The 18,466-nt window shown below is 42.0% G+C and overlaps 1 long non-coding RNA gene across 2 annotated transcripts in view; it reads right to left on the bottom strand.

Moving 5' to 3' along the window:
• Positions 1-545: 545 nt before the first annotated feature.
• Positions 546-18,466, bottom strand: part of LOC118539395 (uncharacterized) — a 41,418-nt gene continuing 23,497 nt past the window's right edge. For both annotated transcript variants that reach the window (XR_004919156.2, XR_013446863.1), the window contains exon 3: positions 546-1,785. This is a non-coding gene — a long non-coding RNA (uncharacterized LOC118539395). The remainder of the gene's footprint in view (positions 1,786-18,466) is intronic.

Genomic DNA, 18,466 nt, shown 5'->3' on the forward strand with positions numbered 1-18,466 from the left:
TGCTCTGCTTTACCTTATGTTCTCAACATGCTAGTTGTTCAATGGGGCATAGGCCACAACAGCACATAGTGGGGTATGTTAGGAAGACACATTACACACTGGGTGCCAGAACGATCTCTTAGTAGCATGTTCCCAACTTTCAATGACTATGGTCATATACTCAGGACAGTTTTATAGTCCAAATCACACATGTTATATCAAAAGCATCTGGTCCATAGTTTCTGTAGTTCTTCTGATGAGGGACTATGTGGGTTTAGTAACCAGTAGGATGAGATTAACTTTTCTGATTGGTTGCACAATTGCTCACAATGCTAGATTCAAAGTCTGGCTTCATATGTGGGCTTCTAAGAACAGGGATTCCAAAGCAATCCTACATAATGGTTTGGATTGGGTGGCCAGGCAATTCCCCTTGTTCTTATTCATTTCCTTACCCTATTTCCCCCTTGATCCCACTCAACCAGTGGTCTCTCCAAAAAACACATAAATATATTTGTACAAAAATTTATTGCCATTTTAAAAATTTATGTTTTAAAGGACATATGTCACACAGTTTGCAAGTGATAAAGTATACAATATTCTTCCTTGTAAATTTTAGTCAGTTGATTCTCACAGAACACTTCCCTTGATCTTTTGCGAAACTCTTGTGTCTACGTCAACCCATGGTTGCAACTGATAAGCAAATGTAGTTTTAACAAGAATATCGGTTGATGTTTTTATTTACATTAAGAAGTAAATGTTACTTTTACTTGATCATCGTGGACATTATTGACTTCCTTGTTGAATCAGATAATTTTCTAATGCAGGAAGAATATTTCCTCAAATTTTTGTGCTGTTCACAATGTAATGGCTACAGATGTGACAATCTTAAAGTTTAATCTGCATTGTTAATATTTCCTCCATCCCTTCTTCTGTCTAGACAGTCATTAAACCAATAAATCAAGCCCTAACTTATAGCAGTTGTCAACTCCCATGTCATAAATACTCCCACCATTGCAGACTTCAAGCTACCAAAGTGACATTGAATGTGAACCTGGGGAGAGATACACAGTAGCACACCATTATATACTATTCATATCATATAAATACAGTAGATGTTAAAACCTCAAAAGGTTAGATAGTAAACAGGAAGTGATGAGTTTGTTTTTTTAATATAACTGATTTAATTATAAATGTATGCAATTTAATTTTCAATAATGGCTGTGTTTAACAATTGGTCCTCAAAATTTCTGAATTTAGCCATAAGTTCTTATAAGCTGGTAGGAGCCAGCTTCAGCACACAACTGCACCCAACCCACAGAATCTTACGTTACAACACCAACGTTAGTAGGGAATGCTTTAAACTACAGGTAATAGTATCTGGCTAAGAAGGGCTAGATTTAGCTCCAGGAGGTCAAGGATCTTTGTTCATTGAGATCTGTTAAAGTACCTAGAATAGCTCCCAACATACTAGACATGCTTTAGTAAACTTTGCTGAATTGAATTTGTTGAAATAACAGAGGCGTTTAGTTATCACACACAGTGAGAAGCCTCAGTGCAGGTGGTTCCAAAGCCAGTCCATCCAGGGCACTGGATCAACCACTCTGTGAGGTTCTGGCCTTCTCCTTATGGCTGGCAAGGTGGCTGCCACAGCCCCACTCATACCCTCACAGCACAACATCGAAAGGAGGAAGCAGCAATAGCCATGCTGTAAGCGACATGTCCTCAAGTGCTTTCCTGTTTTCTCAGCTAGGTCAAACACGATCAGTTGCAAGGAGGCTGAGATAGCAGAAGCCCCCTTTTTGGACCCTGTGATGGGAAATAGGTAAAGAAAAAGAAGGTCAGGTGTCATTACACTATCAAATAATTTCCTTGGTTTCCTACTAGGCCAATTCAATGCTAGGAATCAAGTAGTACAAATATTTATTTTGGTTCAAGTGTCGTCTGAATATAATCATTGCTCTGGAATTTTTTATTTGTACTGAGCTCCTTGAAGTATTGTTTTAAAATAAAATGTGTAGGGGCACCCAGGTGGCTCCGTCAGTTAAGCGTCTGCCTTCGGCTGAGGTCGTGATACCAGGGTCTTGGGATGGAGCCCCACACCAGGCTCCCTGCTCAGTGGGGAGTCTGCCTCTCCCTCTGCCCTCCCCCTGCTCATGCTCTCTCTCTCTCTCTCTCTCGGTCAATTGCTCTCTTGCTCTGCACTCTCTCTCTCAAATAAATAAATATAATCTTTAAAGAATAAAATAAAATGTGTAATGAATCCAGGAAGAATCATTACACATTTTATTTAATTTATTTTTTAAAAGATTATAATTAACCTTTTGAAGGAAATCTAGGATCAATTGCTTATGTACAATTTGACTAAAGAAGGTTTGTATCAGATTATCACAAATCAGATTTCTGTTATAATAACATAGCTACAAAGAAAAAAAAAATCCCTTGTAAAAATGCTCTAGCCCATAAAACATTCAAATAAAATAACAACAAATACAATAACATTCTACAGAGAATTTGAACAGTTTTTAGGAATATATTCTCCTGGATTTTGATCCACGTTAGTATTACTAATAAAGAAAACAACTGAAAACTAGTCATACACAAAATATTTGCACTCAAACAACCCTCAAATATTTTGAGGGGCCTCCTTCTACCCATGACTCAGGGAGCCCAAGGAAATAAGTGCAGCTTATTTGGGGATCCCAAGGTCTGTTGGCACAGATTCTGGTCACTGAAGAAGATTCTTTCCCATCTGTCATGATCCAGACACATCTGTGGCAGAAAGAATCCCTGAGTTCAGGAAAAGGCAGCAAATAAATGTCAGAATTAATACCATCTGGGGTTTACTCTTTTCAGACTCAGAAAACAATCATAGGACTTAGAACTACAATGGACTCTAGAGATTATCTTCTTCGCTTACATTCAAAACTGTGTTCTCCTTGCTGAGGTCATTCTAGAAAATGGTTTTATACAGAAGAAATGGGGCATTTTACTCAAGACTTGTGTACTGTAAATCTAAAAACAAAACAACTATAATACCTAGCTTTTCCAAACATGATATAACCGTGGGATGCCCGCCCCCTTTCATTTTGAAATGAAGCACATATTTTTTTTTTTTAATTATGGTAAAAGACATATAATAAGCACCCTGGTTTTGATCAGATTGTATGTTTAGGTAGCTTTGTTTTTTTTCTAATGTCCTGAAGACATTTCTAATATTTCTAATATCTGCAAGATGCTTACCATTTTTACTTAGACAGCCTGTTTGTTTTGGGCAGGTTTCAGGAGGAAGTTTATGACTTACATAGTAGGCAAAATCTCTCCTACTCAAGCCACCCCTTGATAATGCTGTGGAAGAGCTGATATGAGGGTTCTTGCAGAAGGGAGAGAATATATCCTACATGTGGAAGGCATATGAATTGTTGTGACCAAAGTGTGTCCTCTGATGTAGGGTTCAACAATTCATTAGTTGTGTATAATACCCAGTGTAGTGTGTAAACTTACATCAGAAGCTAATGATGTGCTATATATGGGCTACCTGAACATAATAATAATTTTAAAAAAGAAAATAAGCAAATAAAAGCTAATCTAAATTACATTAATAAACAAGGTGTCCTTGGCCAGCCTGTGTTTTCCAAACATTGCCACCACAACAGGTCCTGTCCAATGTGCTCTTCTTACAATGTGACCTAGACGCTCCTCCCATAGTGAGAGGGTCTCTGCCCTCTCCCCACGAATCTGGGTGGAACTTTGAAGGCTTCACCAATATAGTAAGTGGAAGTGACTCTTTGTGACTTCCAAGGCTTAACAGTGCCACACACACCTGCCTTGGGAAGCTGGTGCCCAGAACTCAGGCACAATGCTTGAGGAAGCCCAAACTAGCCTGTGTGGAGAGATGCTGTGGGAAGGGCACATATAGGTGTTTGAGCTAAGAACCTACCTGAGAACCCAGCTGACGGCCAGCACCAAACACCAAACATGTAACTGAAGATGCTACCAGATGATTCTAGCCCCTACCCTTGGGTTACCCTGTGGCTTCCAGTCTTCCCAGCTGAGGATCTAGACATCATGGAGCAAGGACAAGCCAGCTCCATTTCTCCTGTCCAAATTCCTGCTTTACAGAATCTGTGAATATATTGGAAGGGTTATTTTATACTCCTGAATTGTGTGGCAGGTTATGAGACAATAGTAACGGAAATGCATAAGAATGGGAGCTATGTATTTTATTTGCTGGATTTTTCTTTGCCAGTTCCAGGAAAGCTTTTGTGCTTCCTTTCCTTAAAAGTAGACTTTTCTGGAACCCTATCGCTCTTCTGCAGATTACATCCCCAAGATGGAAAGGAAGAAAATGGTTGCATGGGAGAGGGTGGGAGGAAAGGAAGAAAACTCTGGGTCAATCAGAAACTGTAAAGAATCTCTTGAAATTACAAAGTAGGCAAGAATAAAGAGGAAAAACTGCAGCCCAGGATGAAGGTGGAAGAATTCTGCTAAGAGCCTCAAGGGTACACCAGACCAACTGGGAGGGAATCCAGGAGGAGGCGGCAGCTGAGAGCCACCAAGGTGAGAACAGGAGGGCAGCCCCCGAGCATCCCACCTCTTCCCCGGGCTTGGCAGCAGGCAGCCATGGTGCATGTTCTCACCTTCCACCAAGCAGTGGGCACAGGAACTCCGGGAGCAAGAAATAGAGGGCAGGGTCTTGGTATGCCTTAAGGACCAGCTGTGAGAGAGCCTATCCTGACACATCACAGAAGCTTCTGCCACGCTAACTGAAAACAGTGAGTACAAGCCTGAATGGCTGTTCCTACACCCCTTCAACCAGTCTGCATAAATTGTTACAGCAAATCTGTAACACGGAATCTTAACATTAAGGTACCTAAGCAAGAATCAATGTTTGAGGAGAGCCAACACCATAACATAGAAGGGAGCGGGAAGATGAATGGAAAAAGGAAAACGTACAACTAAAGAAGTAGATTGAATAGTGCAATCATAGGAGGTTTTTTTTTTAAAGACATGTAACTATATCAAAGGTTTAAAGAAATAATGTAATCAAAAGAATAGCTAGAACTAATAAAAGCTGTTGGGCATTAAAATTATACTTGTTGAAATTGAAAACTTAATATGATGCATTGAGAAGCAGAATGGGCACAGCTGAGGAGCAAATCAATTGGAAAATGAAGCCGTAGAATTTGCTCAAAAGACACAAAATTAAGAGACTTCATAGAATAAATCTAATTCCAGCATCCATTACAAAAAGGAATTACAAAAGAGCCTAGAGAAAATTAAAATGTAAAGAAATAATTGATTAGAAATTTACAGAACTAAAGTAAAACATGAGGTCTCTGGAAGAACTCATACCCAGTAGGATCATTTTTTTAAAAAAATTATTCAGACACAGTTGATACTAGAGAACAGTCTTGTCCTCATAGCTTAGCTATTGGGATCAAGAACCAAGACCACCTGTTTAAACATGGCTTATGTGTTCCAGGAAATCCTTCCCCAGAAAGATAAGGCTGTAAATCAATAAATACTTGCTGTTTACCTCAGGAAACACCTGAAAACCAATTTGTCTGGGCAAAGGGTATGTGCATCTGGGCAAACAGTTTTCCTCTCTGAACAAGAGTGTTTACACCTGAGCAAACAGCTCATTTATCAACAACAGTTTATATATCAATATTTGCTTTGAGCTTCACTGTGTCCACCAAACTAAACTATTCGTTAGGAATTTTGCCCAATCCTAATCAGTTCCCTGCCTTGAAAGACCTTCCTTAAATCACATGAGCCCTGACTCCAGAACCCTGTAAATATCTTCCCCCTGACTTTCCCCTTCTGAGACACCACTAAGAGCCTCTCAAGGTGATGGTCTCCCTTCCTACAGTAGGTTTAATAAACTCAGCGTGGCTTTATCAAAGTTACTTTCAGTAGACATTTTGGGGAGTTGGCTATTGAAAACCCATGGAGAAACTTCACTGAAATAAAAGGAACACCCTTAAACCTTCTAGAGAGGTATAAACCGGTTACCTGCAAAGGAAGAAGAATCGGGTTGATGTCAGGCTTCGTGGCAACAGCGGTGAATACATAAAGACACTGAAGTAATTATCTTCAGTATCTAAAGGAGAATAACTTTGAGCCTAAAAATCTATACCCAGACAAACTATCCTTTAAAACAGAGGGCAGCAAAGTATGGCCAGTGGGCCAGCCGTCTGTTTTTATAAATAAAAACTTCTTGGAACACAGCATGCCCATTCACTTACCTGTTGCCTTTACATACGTAGTCTGTGGCTACTTGCACTACAACGGCAGAGTTGAGTGGCTATAACTGAGACCGTGTGGCCTGCAAGCCTAAAATACTTATTATTTGTACCATGAAAGAAGTTTCCTAGGGGCACCTGGCTGGCTCAGTCAGTAAAGCATGTGACTCTTGTTCTCGGGGTCCTGAGTTCAAGTCCCACGTTAGGCATAGAGCTTATATCTAAAAAGAAAAGTTTCCTGACATCTGCTTTAACATAAAGCCTACAGACATAAGCTTTCCTGAAGTTTACTATTCAGTCACCCTTCTTGGAAGCATCACGATGAAAATTATGAGGATAGGGAGAAAGGAGGTTCAGGATGAAGAGGGGAGATTTATAAAGGAACAAGTTACAATCACAGCGATAAAATTGTTACATAAAATAAGTATTAAATATTTAAATTTTAAGGAAGACATCCCGTGCGGCGTGGGATTTCACGGAGACAAGTGAGATTGCGAGTAGGTAGGGGAACTCAAAGGGCAATAAAGTTCTTACCTTTTTGTTGGGAGTGTGGAGGATAGAAGATAAGACTAACTCCAGGCAAAGTTTATTACTTCTAGATTATTTCTAGATAATTATGCTTTCTAGGCAATGTTAAGCATTTAAGGGTAAGCATTACAAGTTTACATTTAAGATATGTACATTTCCAAACCTACAGAAGGGAAAAGTGGAAAACAAAAAAATACCAGTTAACCCAGTTAAAGCAACTCAAAAGCATAGTAAGACAAATGCAAATAAGACAGCAGGAATAAATCCAAACATGTCTGAGTTTGGTACATAAGACACAGGTACTTTTAGTTCAACATCGTGTTTATCACGTGCATCCTTCGTGGCAGGCATTATCATAGGCAGTAGAGACAACAATGAACAGAAGCTTACATTCCAGTAAAGAAACAGACACAAACCAATAGGTATGTAATATTTCACATAGGGGTGCTATTTAAGAACAACAACAACAAAAAAAAACAGAGGAAAAAGCTGGCGAGTGATAGAAGTTGGTCACTTTGGAGTCTACTGAGTCAGTCCAAACAATGTGTGACGGGGGCTCAGATTAGGGTGGGATTTGTGGGAGTAATGGCAGTGATAGCATTTGGGGGAGATTTTATTTTTATTTTTTTTATTTTTTGGTCTTTAAATTTATTTAAGTGGAATCCTATAGCTTAAGTTTTTTTTATTTTATTATGTTATGTTAATCACCATACATTACATCATTAGTTTTTGATGTAGTGTTCCATGATTCATTGTTTGCATATAACACACAGTGCTCCATGCAGAACGTGCCCTCCTTAATACTCATCACTGGGCTAACCCATCCCCCCACCCCCGTCCCCTCTAGAACCCTCAGTTTGTTTCTCAGAGTCCATAGTGTCATGGTTCATCTCCCTCACCGATTTCCCCCCCTATTGGGGGAGATTTTAAAGGGAAAAATGACAGGATTTTCAGTCGGAATCTATGAGAGGTAGGAGTCAGGTTACATTGGCGCATTACCAGGAACACTCAGTTCTGTGTTAGAACATACAGACCAGTGCACCATCAGCCATATTATTTGTAATATTTGAAGTTGCCAGCCATCCCTGTGTTGCAGGGTTCTTGTCTCACCAACTCCAAGAAAGAATCTTGCGGACAATAGGGGGAAGGGAAGTGAATGTTGACTAAGGGAAGGTGAGAACAGAAAGGAAGGCTCTTTTTTTTTTTTTTTTTTTTTAAAGATTTTATTTATTTATTTGAGAGAGAGAGAATGAGAGAGAGCACATGAGAGGGGGGAGGGTCAGAGGGAGAAGCAGACTCCCTGCCGAGCAGGGAGCCCGATGCGGGACTCGATCCCGGGACTCCAGGATCATGACCTGAGCCGAAGGCAGTCGCTTAACCAACTGAGCCACCCAGGCGCCCCGAAAGGAAGGCTCTTTACAGTGAGAGGTCCCCAACGGGTTGCCATTGAGGACTTTTATGGCAGGTCTTTTATAGAAAACTGACCAGGGAACTTGGTAAATATCTTGTCTATAACACTGAGGACAAACAAGGTAGATTTGTAAATATCATGAAAATATCTCATCTATATTTAGAACAAATAAGGTGCATTTGTTATGTTCCCTTCTCTCTGGCTAATATCTTGTGTCTATAACATTTCTCCACATCTGGGATTTCTGTGAGCCTGGTTATGTGGTCCCCTGCATGAGCCCCTGCATGAGCCCTACCTGTCTCTCTCTACCTTGCCTCGTCTGTCCCTTACTCACATGGACAATGCAGACTTAAATATGCCAATAAAATCTTGGGCATGGCATCTCACATCCTAAAGATGGCTCAAATTTGCAAAGAAAGAACTATTCCTTCAGAATAACAGAGAGTTCTCAGAAGCTGTTCTAAGAACCGCCCTTGGGCGCTCCAGAGCAATTTCCTGTTCTAATTAATAGATTAGCTCTGGAGAGGTCACGACCGACATTCTGTGCAGGTGTGGCTGATGAAAAGCTGCACGGTCACTTGGGTAGCACAGTGATTTATTCAACCTTTGAGATTGAAGAAGTGGGCACCCCAGCTGCTTCACAGTCCCTGAGAACCAGGGAAGGCTGTATTGGCGCTGAATTCGAAGCGAGGCATTTGGTCCCTCACATCCACCAGCAGCCCTTAATGTCCTCTCATTGGCTTTCCATCAAGCAGCCACTATAATTACAAACAGACCTTTGAATCTTAAATATTTCAAAGTGACGTCATCAGAGAGACATGGAAGTTGGTTTTAGGCTTTATCTTTTTGTTGTTCTTGCAACTTTCTTTCAGATAAAAACAATATAAATCTTAATACTTCCGTTTTTCTGACCAGATTTTCCAGCATTTTTCACATAGGATATAGAAGAGACGTCTCTTATCTTCCAAAATGCTGTATCAAGGAAAGTAAATGATGACTGGAAAAACCCTTCCTTTCTCAACCTGATGTTTTATGTTACTAACTGGTTTCCTGGAAAAGTGCTAACAGATTGCAAGAGAATTAGATATAGGACAGTTAGGCTTGGGAATGAAGAGTAACCAAAATATAACTGATTCCTATGCCATCGGGTACAAATGCTATTTCCATGTGCTAACCTGATTAACCTGCCACCCACCCAGATCAAGTCAGCTGAGTTCAAAGTCCCTGAACTTGCAGAGAATTCTGTCATCCTGGGTTACTGTCCTCTTTTGCTTTTTTTTTTTTTTTGGAATCTCTGCCTTCTGGCATTGGGGTTACAGATGTCCCTTTCCGAAGATTCAGTCCCACACCCCAGAATTGCCCAAACCACCCCCACCATCAAGCTAGACTGGATCCATCACTCTGTGCCATGGACTGAAATTGTCCCACAAAAAGTTCATGTGTTGAAGCCTAAACCCCCTATTGGCAGTATTGGGAGGTGGGTCCCTTGGGAGGTCATTAGGTCTTGAGGATGGGCCCTGTGTTGGGATGAGCGCCAACAAGGAGATGAAGACACCCAAGCTCGCTCTCTCTGCCACATGAGAACATAGCAACAAAAGCCATCTGCAAACCAGAAGAGGATTTTTGCCAAAACCCAACCATGCCGGCACCTTGATCTCAAACTGCCACACTCCAGAACTGTGAGAAATAAATTCCTGTTGTTTAAATCCCCCCAGCCTGTGGTATTTTTGTTATAGCAGCCATAATTTACTAAGACGCCCAATCCCCTCTTACTCTGTATTCATCTTCTATTGCTACTATAACCAGTTACTACAAACTTAGCAGGTTAAAACAATACAAAAATGCATATTCACTCGTGGAATTCTGGGTGGGTTCAGCTGTTTCTGTTCTGGGTCTCAGAGGCAAAATCTAGAGGCTGGCCTGCCTGGGCTCTCTCATCTGGAGGCCCTGGGGGGAATCTGCTTCCAAGCTCATTGATGTTGTTGGCAGAATTCACAGCCTTGCAGCTATAGGGCCAAGCTCTGTTTCTGGAAACCTATCTGAACTCCCTAAGGCTGCCTACATGCCTTTTTTTTTTTTTTAAGATTTTATTTTTATTTATCTGACAGAGAGAGAGAGAGACTCAACGAGAGAGGGAACACAAGCAGGGGGAGTGGGAGAGGGAGAAGCAGGCCTTCTGTGGAGCAGGGAGCCTGACATGGGGCTCGATCCCAGGACCCTGGGACCATGACCTGAGCCGAAGGCAGACGCTTAACAACTGAGTCACCCAGGTTCCCCAAGGCCACCTGCATTCCTCATTCTGATTCCCCCTCCCTCTTCAACCCAGCAGTGGCACATAGAATTCTACTCGCACTTGGAGAGTCTCTGACTTCTTCTGCCCTTTCTCTTGGACTCCATTCAGAGAAAGTAGTTAGGCTTTAAAGACTCATGACCACATGGGTTCCCCCTCTCCTTCCCCCACCTGATCCAGGATAGTCTCCCTATCTTCATGTCAACTGGTTACTAATTAGAAATCTTTATCACATCTGCAAAATCCTTTTTGCCATGTAATGTAACATATTCACGGGCTCCAAGAATTAGGGTGTGGACATCTTTGGGGGACCGTCCTGTCTACCACCACCACCCCAAGTTTCCTTTGCTATCAAGCAGATCCAGAATCTATTGTGCCTAGAGCAAGCCCTCTACACACAGGAAAGCCTTTGGGTGCTACACCAAGCCCTGCAATCTACCTACCACCTTGATTCCTCAACCCGACCCATCGTCCTGCCAGGGCTCTGATCTCCTTGGCATGACCTGAGCACCTATCTGAGAAGCTGGTCCTCCTCCCTCCCCAGGAGCTTGCCCACAGACTGGTGTTGTGCTACAATTGTACAGCACTCCCAGAACTGCCTGATACCTCCCGAACATCTTTTATCCAACATGCCCTGCCCCCAGGATCCAGCACCAGTACTGACAATTGCCAGAATCAGCCTCCATTCTCTCCCCACAATGGCCACCAAAAAGATTCTCCTCTCTATAGCTGGCAGCAGAAGAGCAGGAACAATAATAAGCTGCAAAGTTGTAGATTGCCTGTGTAAAGCATAAATCAGAACCAGTTTGTTTTTCTGTTGGAAATCCAATCAATATTTTTAATGAAACCACATTTTGTAATCTATAGATGTAGGTGATGTGTTCCCCTAAATCTTGCTTGTTTTGAAACGTTTCTCCCCTAAAAGAAATATGTACTGGCTCTCTTTTCTCTAAACCCAGATGATATAAACACGCCAAGAATTTATATAATAAAGATTTGATATTTCCCAACTTCCTTATCATTTCTACTCTGCTTTCAACTCCTACTCAATATATTTCCCTAAGGGAGTCTAACTTCTTACCCAATTCACAAACAAAATCCTGACACAAAGAACAGCCACAAAACCTGTAATAAGAAGGGATAGGAAGGGCAAAAAATCTGCATGCAAATGTTAACAAATATGCTCCTGGATACCAGCCAGTGGTGGCTAGATAACTGATCTCTCTCTCCTACTTGGTCTTCCATCCCCCCAAGTCTTGAGTGTTTCCATATACACAGTCCATCCTGTGACCTTGAACACAAACCATGTGACATAATTTTTAAGTATTTATTCTGTGGTCCTTGTATTGGTGTTAATTTCATGTAAGTATCCACGACTCACAGTCCAGAAACTCAGGTACAAAAACCCCCCATCTCTTTATTTACATAAATCAGTCTGATTTCTGATTCAATACCAATAATGCAAGTCTGGTGGAAAATGTAACCTCGATCACTTTCAGAGTTTCCCGATGGTTCCTTGGAGCATTCTCTAGGTTATGGAGGTTTGTCACTGTTCTGTGATTAGTCCTCTGGACAAGGGTTATCAGGTTATCACTTGCATGGCCCAGCATGTGGGAGCCCATCTGCCTAAATAAGCTAAGGCTTGCCGCTCCCATTTCTTCCTTGGGTCCAAGTACTTCTGGGAAGCCATAACCAAGACGTCTTCCTCCAAGACCCTCAGACTTCCCTCTCCTTTTATCTAAATTCTTCCTAATCTGTGGTGGAGAGAGGCTCAGATGGAGAGGGGAAAGCTCCATCACACCTCTCAGTTCTCTTCTCCACAGCGTCAGATCTCCAAGCAAAACAGTCTTAGTGGGGGTCCCTTATCAGGGATCCACAGTCTTATCTCTTCAATGGCTTGGGTTTGGAAACAAATCAGTCAGCCCCAAGCCTTCTCTGAACATGGAACATCAGGGTCTACTATCTGTTTGAATAAGGGGGATAAAGGGAGAAAATTGGGCTGAAATACAAATATCTCAAAATGCTACTTAGCCAATAATAATGAAATACACAGCCTTTCTCATTCAAAACAGTTGATATTTGACAGAGAATGCCTGAAGTCTAGATGAGCCCCTGCCAGTTTCAGTAATTCAAGTTTTGTTTGAGTCCTGAACTAGGAGGGGATATCAGTCATAGCCGCCAAAACTGCTCTTTCCCCTTGAAGGTCAAACAGCAGCTCTCCTTTTTCAAAAGCACTAGTGTACAAAAATTTAAAAGAGAGATTATTTAGGAAAGCACCATCCATGAGTGTTTTTCAGCTAGTTGCTGAAAGTTTGCCTTCCCAACCTTCCCTGACAGAATGAATTACTCTTTCCTTTATTCCCACACAGTGGGAAATTTGTAGGTATTTTTAGCACTTACTTTATTCTGCCTTCTCTGTGTGGCAATAAATGAAGACCACCCAGTTAACAGGAAAAGGCTACTTATTTTTTTAAAAAAAGATTTTATTTATTTATTTGAGAGAGAGAGTGAGCAAGAGAGAGAACACATGAGCAGGGGCAGAGGGAGAAGCAGGCTTCCCGATGAGCAGGGAGCCCAACATGGGGTTTGATCCCAGGACCCTGGGATCATGACCTGAGCCAAAGGCAAACACTTAACCAACTGAGCCACCCAGGCACCCCAGGAAAAGGCTACTTATTTAGAGCTGGCTGTGACAAGGGAGTGAGCCACCACCACTTGCATTTCACAGAGACTGCAAGGAGGCAGCGGAGTGGAAGCACTTTATAATGGAAGAAGGGAAGGCTCTAGGGGTGCCCTGATTGGAAGCTGTTGGCCTGGGGAAGCTGGAGGTAGGTCAATTGGGAGCACAGAATCCTGAGCCCAAATTGGTTAGGGGTGCCTATTTGGCTTACTCTGGTTGGTACTAAGGTGGAAGCAGAGACCAAAAAAAAATTAGGGAACTGTCAGATATTAATTAAATCCTAGCCACTTGGGGCCAATCATTATAGGGGTTATTATTTGGCTCCCTGGACTGGTTGCCAGAAATAGTGGTCTGACCTCCCTCCCGCAAGTTTAACTTATAGACAGTAGTCTGGCTTTCTGAGCTGGTTACCGTGATGGTGGATTGGTTTCCTGAACTGGTTGCTGCAGATTTGAGGTCAGAATTTTATTTTTATAGCTTAATTTTTTTACCATAGGTCTGGCCATTGTCCATTTTATATTCAGTCTCTCATCTATTATAGTTGGCTCTTTATGTTCATGATTATAAGCTCCTTGAGAACAGAGATCAAATCTTTGTGTTTGTGTTTCCAAGGCCAAGAGTCTAAGACAATTATTTTGAAAATTAAATTGAATCAATTTCACATATATGTTTTTGGAAGTAAACTGACTATATTCCATTTTCCCTATTACAGTCATGGGGTTTATTTTTCCCTTTCACACAAAATTCTAAATGCCCAGTACTGTACCATCCTCCATTTGAGGCAAGCTCCCCCTGCTAAAAACTCTCCAGACTCCACTTGTGGCCGATTTGACCTCAATTACATAACTGTCCTCTTACCAGCTTTGTATATCTCCTCTTGCCTGGATTCTGTGGAAATTAAGGTGACAGGTCACCAATGAGATGCAGAATACCATCTGACAGGGTTCATGAATCAGCATTTTATTGTTATGAAACAGAACTGTATCTACCTTTCCCAAGTTGGCTTAAAAACAAGATGTATTTGTATTGAACCAAGGTTTCCTTGTGTAATTTCTTTCTAGAGTATGTTTTCATTGAACTATACATTTTTACACCTTTATTTTGATTGCCTGTATGGGACTAACATAACCCTCTCTAAGAAAAATAAGGTAGGTAGTTTCAGGGATCGAAGAGATGGTTTCATGATTTTTAAAAATTGTTTTCTTTTTTCTTTTTCCACATAGATATTCATGCCACAAACCTGGGTGTGATCCTAGCCTCTCGCCCCTCCGTCATTACCCACATCCAGGTATCATATTGCCAGTATTACCTAAATATTTCAAACATCTCTCTTCTCTTTCTTCCCACGGCCACCATGTTGGTGTTGCAGGCACCCCTCACTCCCATCCTGGACAGCTACAAATGCATCTTGCCCGGTGTCCTGACTCCAGTCAATGCCCCACACTGGCAAAGATTTTTCCACACTGAACATCTAGGCACATCACTACTCTACTTATATCCTATCGTGGTTCCTCACCACCTGCCAAATAAGCCAAAATTGTGACCATGGTTTTGGTGGTCTAACAACCATCTGACCCCTTCTTAGTCTCCACTCTGTCCCCCTAGAATCACCCAACTTCAGCCACATGGGACAAAGTGCCAGGCTCTAAAAGAACCCAGATTCTCTTGCTCACTTGCTTTTGCACATAACTTCATTCTACTTCATGATTCAGATTAGTGGCTGGTCTTCCCTGATGTTCTTTCCCCAAGACTGAGTTCTATTGGCTTAGCAAAGTACCTGGGGCAGAACAGGCAGTCACTACCTACTTCTCTGATACAATAAACAGATGCACAATTTACAGTATGCTCATGCAGCTCCTAAACTAGGAACTCATTAGATATCTTTCCTCTAAGTCCCCTAACATCCTGCTTCACACCCAGTCACACCTCGGAAACTACAGCTTTCAGTGGTTTCCCTCCAGACAATGGTGTGCTGATCTTTGTTTGGTAACTGGTTCTCCTGCAGGACAGAGCCCTAATTTGTAGTATTTGCCAATTTCTGCAGTGTAAACTCTCCCATCCAGGACCAGCTACATAATTTATAGGGCCTGCTGCAAAATGAACATGTAGGGTTGACTGTTAAAAATTATTCAGAATGTCAAGACAGAAACAAGAAAGCATTTAACCAAACATGAGTTCTTGTGCAAAGACACAGATTTCACACCCAAGGAGCACTCGCTTTGGCCAATGAACTCTGAGTTGGGAGATTTGCACAATCAGCTTGTGCACAGGTGAGCCATTTCCAGAATACCACTGCCTCCAGTACCCAGAGTACTTAGCATCACACAGAAGGCCTTCTCTTTCTACCTCTACAGCCCCATCTTCCAGTCCCTGCCTTACCTTCCCTTACAGGAATAATGACCCGCTTGTATTCCTCCAAATACAGCATGTTTTTCATGCTATGCTATATTGTTCATGCTGTTTCCTCTGACTGCAGTTTCTTCTTCCCACTCCTTCCCAAAGTCTTCATCTAAATGGCTCCAATTCACCCTTCAATGCTCAGTTCAGACAGGAACTTTCTCCTCTGGAACGTTTCCTCTGAAATCCCACTGACCCAGAGATTCTTCTAGAATTTAAGGGAGGGTAAAGAATGGAGAACAAGAGGTCAGCCTGTTACACATTTCTCCCCTTGCAAAAGGAACAGTAAGAATCAGAATACCTTTGTTTATATTTCAAAGACATTATATTTTGATGTAAAATGTGCTGAACCAAGGATAACTTTAAAGAGGCCCTTTTCTCCCCTGTTAATGGCTTTCCCAGGTGAGAGAATCAGACTGCCTAATTGCTGTCCCTATAGCTTTGGTCTGAACGCAAATAACTAGGTCTCTCCTCTCTGACTCTCTTCTCTCTCTGTCTCTAATTGAGATAAAACTCACATACATAAAATTAGCCATTGTGGAATATACAATTCAGTGACATGAGTACATACACAGTGTTGTGCAATATCACCTTTATCTAGTTCCAAGACATTTTCATTACCCAAAAGGAAACTCCATGCCTATCCCCACTCTGGCTCCCTCTCGTCCCAGCCAACCACAAATCTATTTTGTGTCTCTGGATTTATCCCTTCTGGATATTTCATATAAATGGAACCATGCAATACATGCTCTTTCATGTTTGGCTTTTCACTTAGCATAATGTTTTCAAGATTCATCCATTCATCCATGTAGCATGTGTCAGAAATTCATTATTTTTTACAGTTGAATAATATTTTCTTGTATGGATAGACCACATTGTGCCTATCCATTCATCAAGTGATGGACCTCTGAGCTGTTTCCACCCCGTGGCTGTTGTGAATAATGTGGCAACACGTTTCTGTGTAGACACGTTTTCATTTCTCTTGTCTTTTTCGTGTCTACCTAGGAGTGGAATTGCTGGATCAAAATTCTATATTTAACTTTTTGAGGAGTCTTCTTGCTTTTTAAAGTGCCAGATGTGAGGAGTATTCAATCCATTTGAAACATGCTGGTGGGGATGGAGACCTGGAATGGGCTTTCTGTAACCTCCAGCGGTGTCCCCTCCTCTCTGCTGCGCAGTAAGACCTCCGTGTACCACACCACAATGCACCAAAATTATCCATCTCCAGTGTCAGGGACGCTGACTAGCCTGCAAGTCTTTGTACAGCAAGAGCCAGTGTTGTGTTTAGTTGTATTAATTGTGCCTAGCACATAGTAGGAGCTCAAAAATGTTGGTGAGTCTAAATCAACTCACGAACAATTAATTTAGACATCATCCTTCAGTGTTTTGGTCCTTGTTTACTAAAAACACCATTTTTCCTCAGGATCCCCCACAGAGAGCTGCTGATAGGGCACAGCACCATCATCTAACATGAGGGGCATGTAAATTTGGAAAGCAATAAACCCCAGATGTAGTAATAACAAGGACGACATCACTGCTCCGGGACAGTACATTTAACTTGTGTTTAAATTAAAAGTGAAACGCGTTTAAGTATTTCTCAGCTCTCAGTACAAGAACTCATTATCTTGAGCAAAATACAATCTTGGATAACACTGACAATAAAGCTAAGTGTTGTGTCTGTAAGAAAAATTATGTCAGTGATACGCTGGTTGTGTTATGTTTCTATTGTTCAGAACGTTTGGCCTGCAAGTTCACCCACTCTGCCTCTGCAGAATAATGAGTATATTATAGGATCATGGAGAAGGACACAGTTAGTTTTTTAAATGTGCAGTAAACTCAGCCCTGCAGTGAAATGGAACTCAGTCCCAGCTGCTGCTCGGTTGGCTTTAGGTGTTATCTGAATATGATGCCTGCCATTCAGGGACCTGCGCATGAAGACAACATGACGCTCTGTGAAACTCCCTGTCATTGCAATGAGGAGATCTTTTTCTCCCCGCTGTCAACTCTCCCTTGATATTGAGACGCTGAGGCTAAGAATGATCAGACACCGATTAAGCCACCGCGATCGAAGAATTATGCAAGAGGACGACTAGGCAAGGACTGTCTGCTCCTGAGAGATAAATTGTGAAGCATGCAAGGGGAAGAAATATTCATTCTGGGTTAAAATGGGTGGTTTCAGGGTGGCGGACCATACGTGGAGACCAAGTTCACCGTCTCCTTCTAAACCCGCCCTTCTTTCTGTGTATATGGTGTCCCCGTCTCCCCGCAGCCGAGACTCAGGATGAGGCACCAGCTTAGGTGCCTTCTGTCTCGTCCTCCGTGTTAGCTTCCGCACTCGCCCACACAGCCTCCAGAGCCCCCTCACGTGGGTCCCATCCTTCACCTCCTGCTGCCACATCCTACAAACAGTTTAAGCCGACGGTAGCTGGGTTATTGAAATAGCCTTCTAGCCGGCTTATGGCGTCCAGATTCCCTGCACTCTAACTTATTTATGAATCCGCCTCACAGGAAAGCTAATTCACATTGAGAAACTGCTAACGACAGCCCGCTCCCTCCAGAATAAAGTATAATGGCTGGCTGGGTATTCAAAGCCCTCCGTAACTTGGCCCCAACTTACCTTTCCTCACTACAGTTAAAGTGAACTATTTCACATTCCTACTCTCTTCGGTGGGGTTCCCCAGGGTCCCTGACATGAAGATTAGTGTGCAGGCAGCTTATGGAAGAAGCTAGACACAGGCGGAGAAAATGCCTCCCTCCAAAAAGATGGGGTGTAATTTCCCATGGAGGGAAGCTATGGGAGCATGAGGCTGATCGAGCAGAGGAAGTCTGCAGCTTTTTTTTTTTTTTTTTTTTTAAAGATTTTATTTATTTATTTGAGAGAGAGAGAATGAGAGAGAGCACATGAGAGGGGTTAGGGTCAGAGGGAGAAGCAGACT

Source organism: Halichoerus grypus, chromosome 4 (genome assembly GCF_964656455.1).
Source record: "Halichoerus grypus chromosome 4, mHalGry1.hap1.1, whole genome shotgun sequence".
NCBI classification, from domain to species: Eukaryota; Metazoa; Chordata; class Mammalia; order Carnivora; family Phocidae; genus Halichoerus; species Halichoerus grypus.